General features: G+C 37.7%; 1 long non-coding RNA gene across 1 annotated transcript; it reads right to left on the bottom strand.

Annotated features, from left to right (window-relative positions):
* Nucleotides 1-2,546: 2,546 nt before the first annotated feature.
* LOC311070732 lies at nucleotides 2,547-3,279 on the bottom strand. The gene is made up of 4 exons (XR_014603713.1): nucleotides 3,182-3,279; nucleotides 3,042-3,091; nucleotides 2,753-2,794; nucleotides 2,547-2,683 (listed from the first exon to the last, which is right to left on the bottom strand). It is a non-coding gene; the product is annotated as an uncharacterized lncRNA (long non-coding RNA).
* Nucleotides 3,280-6,893: the final 3,614 nt, after the last annotated feature.

The raw sequence follows: 6,893 nt of genomic DNA, 5'->3' as shown, positions 1-6,893 counted from the left end.
CCGGATGAAGCAGGGTTGGCTCTCCACAGAACATAAAATATTTATTTTATTTTATTTTATCGCATTTATGAAAAAAAAAAAAAAAAAAAAATGTTACGGTCGTGTTCTCCGTTCAACCAAGCGGCACTAAAAGACTGCTTTAAAACTTTCACAGAGACCTCAAACAGAAAGCACAAAGCCTTTCTTTAAAGTGAATTTCGTTTTGTATTAATTGTATCTTAATTTTAATCAGTGTTTCATCAACCAATTGCCTGGATTTAAGTAAATATAGCAGACAATAATCAGGACACGGAGGCGCCAGCGCGTGAACTGGAGCTGGTCTCATAAATGAACGCCCGTTTCACACATACTCTGTTTGCAGTGCGTTTTTTTTTTTTTTTTTTTTGTACCCATGTTAACAGGTTAGAGCTTTCACACTGCGGCCCGTTTATCCGTTCCAGGAGCGGTGTGTATAGATCGTTTCCGCACCGAGTGTATTTCTGCTGTGCCGCAAACGCTGAATTAAAGTGACAGCGCATGGTTCGTGGTCAAAATGAACACAGATTGAGCTGAAAATGTAGTAATTTCACCATAAATGCATTTAATTAAATAAAATGAAGTAATACCATCATAAATGTATTTAATTAAATACTGCTTTTTTTCACAGTCATCTTTTTCTTTTAAAGCAATGAAAACAGTTTACTTTAACAAGGCGAAATAATGAACAACACTCGTCTGATTCGTGGAGGTTGAAAAACAAGTTATTTGTGGCATGCAAGATTTAGCCTATTGTATTAAAATTTAAATGCAAAAGAAAAGGCATGAGAGTCGGCTGTTTTTGTCAATTTTAAGTTTTAATTTAAAATGTTTGCGATTTTAATAGCCTACATGTTAAATTTGTTACCACTTGCTTGCACAACTTAATCTATATAGAAGTAATGCATTGATTAATATGTTGTTTAAATTGTTTAAACTTGAATATGTCTATTAAAGAGTGAATATGTGTAGGCTACAAAGAAAATTGCACCGGTGACAAAACTTTTTTTAATAAAAGTTGCTGAAAACTTCTGGATTTGAAATACAAATATTGTGTATGTGTTTGTGGTATCAGTGGATCAGTTACGCACTCCAAACGCATCATATGTGAAAGCACTATAGCGCGTGCTGCTCTCCTGTACAACATACACACCGCAACACGCAGCGCATCCGTATGAAATGTGCATTTCTCTCAGGCGCGTTCACTAGGCTACTGCGAAGATCGCGAGTCAGCATCGTCAACCTCATCTTTGTAGCCGACACTGACGAAGAAAACACTTGTTTATTAATAAACAATTAAAATATCTCCTTTCTATATTTGACATATTCATAATTATTACTTTTGCCGGTTCTTTGTGACAGCTTTTAGGTGCTTTATTGGCATACGCGTCACCACCGCATTCACTGCACCCCACAAGAATAGGCCTGTTTATTAAGCAGGATTTGATGTCCGACACTTATAAAATGCAATTCAATGTGGAAGTAATCCAAGTATTCAGAATACGTTACTCAGATTGAGTAACGTAACGGAATACGTTACAAATTACATTTTTGGGCATGTATTCTGTATTCTGTAACGGAATACATTTTGAAAGTATCCTTCCCAACACTGTCTGTGATGCTGACTGCCTTATCACAAATTTAGAGGCAAAGTGGCCTGGCTCAGTCCATGACTCCAGAATCTTTCGGGCCAGTAGAATTTACCAGAGACTCTCTCTAGGTAAGCCACCCCATTTTTTTTAAGCACCTTGAACATCAAGAGTACAGTACTTGTAAGAATTATGTTTTGTATTTGCAGGTGAGTTCTCTGGTGTGCTGCTGGGGGACAAAGGTTATGCCTGTGAGACATTTCTGATGACTCCCCTTACAGACCCCCAAACCCCAGCACAGCAAGCTTACAACCATGCCCATGCCAAAACCAGGGCTCGAATTGAAATGACCTTTGGCCTCCTGAAATCACGATTTCAGTGCCTGCGCCACCTGAGGTTCTCCCCAGACAGAGCATGTGACGTGACTGTTGCCTGCACAGTGCTGCACAACATTACCAGCCTAAGAAAAGAAAGGGCTCCCAGAGTTGCTTTGGATGTTGATTGGGACAATGCTGCCATATTCCCAGATAACAGAAATGGTAGACTTGTTAGAGAACAATACATTGCAAATTATTTCAGTTAGTTAGTTTTGATTTAGCCCATCCCTTAATAAAGGATAATGTAGGCTATATAACTTTTTCATGTGTACATGCATTTTATTTGGCATCAGTAGCACACACTGTGGTTATCTTCCCAAATTCTAGTTCCACTTCACTGGATCAATAACTATAAAGTGTACTTGACATTCATAAAAAAAAGTTACAAGACCACAATGGTTTTGGAATATTTTTCTTTTATTATTTTGCTGTTATCACTTGTCAGCTTGGAGCTTTGGAAAGAAAAAATTATGATGATTAATACATTGTGTTACAGTCATGGTTACAGTATGAACTGAAGTCACTTACTTCTCTTTCAAGTTTCTGGATTTCCAGTTCTAGTTTCCTCAGTGTCTTGCGTTTAATTTGCATTTCAAGGTCCATGTCCTGCAGCTTTCTTTTGTTCACATCAATCTTGACTTCTGTCAGCTCGATCTGTCTCTTAAAATGCGTTGTGTAGAGATATCTGACAGTTTGTGAATTCTGTGAACACCTTTTAGTTAGCATAGCAGAATTTTTGCATAATGTAAATTTACTTTAGGCAATACTCACTATGTTACCAGGCTGCTTATCAGGCTGCCCAATGTCAGGATCCTTTAACAAATGATATTTTCTATTAGTACCACTTCCCTGACTTCTTATCTATTATGAACTTAAATGTGTCTATTTCCACAAAATTGACATGATACCTCGAGCCTTCTGGAGTCCAACGACACGGTCTCATCATCGGCAGAAGTGCACTCCACTGCTGTAGATGTGGCTTCCCTCTGCCATATTCATTACTTGTATTGATATTTTTGACAGAACATGCAAAGCCTATGATTTAATAAAGAGTACTCACCGGCGAATCATAGTCTGGTGGCTCCAAAAGTGTAAGGGTGTTACCAGCCACTGCAAGGTAAGGCAAAGTCACACAGTCCACATAACAAAATATAAATGATTTCAATATTTTCCATGTGCAGTAGTATGGCAATAATGTACATTGTATGAAGAGGCCAGTATCCCTTGCTGGGCCAGAGTCAGTGGCTGTCCCTCCCTGGATCCCTTCAATCACTGGCTTCCCTTTATTTAAGTCCAGGGCCAACCCCCCTTTCTTGGGTTGAAGGGCCACCCCCCGTACCAGATATATGACTTTTTTTTTTTATGGCTAAAATCAGCACAGATAATAAAATGTCAGCAAACATGTCACCTATGTTCTCAGCAAACAAGTCACTTACCAGCCTGCAAAATATTCTTGTATTTAGACTTGCTGCCAAGTCCTTTTTTGGCCAGACATGTTTGTTCTTTAAGAGGAATAGATAGATACAAATCACTGATTCTTGGGAATTTGGCTAAAACAGGTTTTAATTTTGAAAATAAAAAGTTAGTAAAATTACAAAATCTGAAGATATATTATTATTGACCAAGGTCTTGGCTGTTCAGCAATATATCGGTGCAGCCTCCTCATTTTGTATTTTTTTCATAAAATAGGCGTTTTTCCAGTTATTACTTTGTTTTTGTCAACACCGTCAGACACAATAAAAAGCAAATCATTTTTTATTTATTTGGTCTAATATGTATTTAGAGTTTTTAAATCATTATCTGGCATTCTTAGTACACATATTTGCTGTTAAGTGTTAAATATTCACTTTTTTTCATGTTTTATACTGTTTCACGTGTACTCCTTTAAAAGATCTAACATAATACAACGTTTACTTTAAGCCTAAATAGAAAAAGTGATGTTTTTTTATTTAACAAACATATTTTTTGTATTAAAAGATACCATTACTTTAATAACTCAACAGCACTGAAGAAACATATTGTAAGCATATTCATTTAAAACAAATAAAACTCCCTCTGACGGTGGTGACTTTAGAACTGAGGGTGGTGACACTAATCTGACGGTGGTGACAGTGGCCTCATTACAACATACAATTCCAAAATTTATACAACTCAAGTCAATGGCTTCTTGCTTAACAACTTTATTTAACTATTTGGTCCAAAAAATAACAATCCTGAGCACTGTGATAAACATTTAGCCTGCCTACTCCGAGCTGGATCGTGTATGGCCTGATCCACCGGACTGTTTGGGGGAGTTTCTAGGTGATCTGAGCCCTTTCTCTTACGTTCTCTTGATACTTTTTGTCTATGTTTCCAAGCCTTTCTCTGACTTCTCTTTTCCCTTTCATTCAAGTCATTGCTATTTTTTTAGCTTCCCTTCCTCCACCCTCTTCTTCCATCTTTGCCTTTCCGTTCTGAGGTATTCCGCCTTTAAAGGAGAACTTGGCAACTTTTTTAACTTAATAAAACTGTCTAGAAATAATTTGGATGGTTAAACAACCTGTTCTGGTGATATTGGTGACTTTCCCCGCTCCCCCCAGCGTTCCCATGCGGAAAACCAACCTTGCAACTTGGGGACTACCGTCCCGGCAAGATAGAAATTGGAAGTCTTGTGAGAAGCGAGAACGAGAAGCGAGAAACACGAACTGCTTTACAGCAATTCGACATAAACACATGCCATATGATACTGTGTATGATGTATTACCCACCTCGGCCGGCTACGATAATAACATATGCACATGAGCAGTGGTAGAAAGGGGGAGGAGGGTGCCTCAAGTGAGTTTTTTTTACGACTGTGTTGTGAAATATACGGCCCACAGCTGTAGGGGGAGCTCTTTGAGAAAACACGCGACAACAAAAGTGAAGATCAGCGAAGAAATTACTAGAGTTGCCGAGTTCTGCTTTAACTCTGCCTCACTGTGTATTATCTCTCTCCGCTTCTTTTAATATTCCCTGTTTCTTCTCCTCCACAGATAGCTGCTACCTAGCAATAACTTCCTAAAATACTTAAAGTCAAAGTTGACCTAAAGTAATGACTATGAAATTGGGGGGGGGGGGGGGGGGGGGGGATTACAGTGAATGTTAGATTTGGTTAAATGTTGTCATGCCATTTTCATTTGGCTTTAGTCATGGGAGATGCATAGCCTACAAGGGATATTGTATGTGCTATATAGGTAGGTAGTAGCATCTATGTAGCACTATGTGCATCCCAAATGACGTAAGCCAAATGAACATGGCATAATAGTGAATTGAGAGAGAGGGAAGGTTACCAATGGTTATACCGCAGTTAGGTCCGGTCTAATTACACTGAACAAAATTATAAACGCAACACTTTTGTTTTTGCCCCCATTTTTCATGAGCTGAACTCAAAGATCTCAGACTTTTTCTATGTACACAAAAAGCCTATTTCTCTCAAATATTGTTCACAAATCTGTCTAAATCTGTGTTAGTGAGCACTTCTCCTTTGCCGAGATAATCCATCTACCTCACAGGTGTGGCATATCATGATGCTGATTAGACAGCATTATTATTGCACAGGTGTGCCTTAGGCTGGCCACAATAAAAGGCCATTCTAAAATGCAGTTTCATCACACAGCACATTCCAACAGATGTCGCAAGTTTTGAGGGAGCCTGCAATTGGCATGCTGACTGCAGGAATGTCCAGCAGAGCTGTTTCCCGTGAATTTAATGTTCATTTCTCTACCATAAGCAATCTCCCAAGGCGTTTTAGAGAAACTCGTGTTCGTGAGGATGTTCATGGATATCCACGAACATCCTCACTCTCACTCGTGCTATATTGCTTAATAGTAGCATGCGGTGTAGGCCTGTATGGAAGAAATATAGGGAGAATTACATAAATACAAATATAAAACAGGTTAATGAAACATTACAGGCCATATTGGTATTTATTGTGATCAACAATTATATTCTAGCCTTCGTTGAGGACCATTTGGAGGTTTTTGTCACCACCGTCAGACTGTACGTCACCACCGTCAGACAGAAAACCTGATGGTGGTGACGTATGACGGTGGTGACAAAATATACTCTTTCACATGATATGCATGAGTTGTTCACATTAGCCATCTTTTTTTCCCTCTGTTGCTATCTACTTCAGACCTCTTCTTAAAAAGTATACATTTATGTCATAATCTAATCTAATGTTTTTTTATACAAAAGAGACGGTGTTGACATGTTATGGTTGTGACAGTAGCAGTGTCCAAAAATATGAACAAGTCTAAGAGAAATTAGCAAACTTACAGGAGCTTGAGTGATCTTGAAGCATGCAGAACAGTTGAAGGTTTGAAAATGGGGTCCCCAGGAATTAAGTTGACCTTGTAGTTGCCTGATTTTATTGCTTTTTATAAATATCTGACGGTGGTGACGAATATGTGGGACACATTTTGAGCAACCACAAAATAATTGTAATATGTATTAAAAACTACAAACAGTGAGGTTTGAACAATATTTACTATGTACTCTTTCATGTGGTAAAGATATTTTTCAATTTAATTATTACGTTTTGTTTTTTTAATCAAGTTGAAATGATTATCTCCTATCCGAGGACAACTGATTTTGTAGGCAATGGGCCAGCATATAATCATTAAATTAATACAAATTAAAAATAAACCTATAAAATAACCTTACATATGTGCAAAGGACCCCCTGATTATAACCTTGATTCTTTTTATTCATGAAAATGTTATTAATTTCCAACAGAATTAGCACTTTTCTTCGTGGGACATGTTTTATCCAAATTCCCAAGAATCAGTGAAATGATAAAATAGATTAGATGGATAAAAATAGAGCAAATTATCTGATTATAGATTACATCAAATCAATTAGAAACAAAACCTACATACAAATAGATAAGAGT

The sequence above is a fragment of the Abramis brama genome (genome assembly GCF_963993115.1).
Source record: "Abramis brama genome assembly, chromosome: 2".
NCBI lineage: Eukaryota > Metazoa > Chordata > Actinopteri > Cypriniformes > Leuciscidae > Abramis > Abramis brama.
The sequence above is the reverse complement of the archived record's forward strand: the minus strand, read 5'-3'. Positions and strand labels throughout refer to the sequence as shown.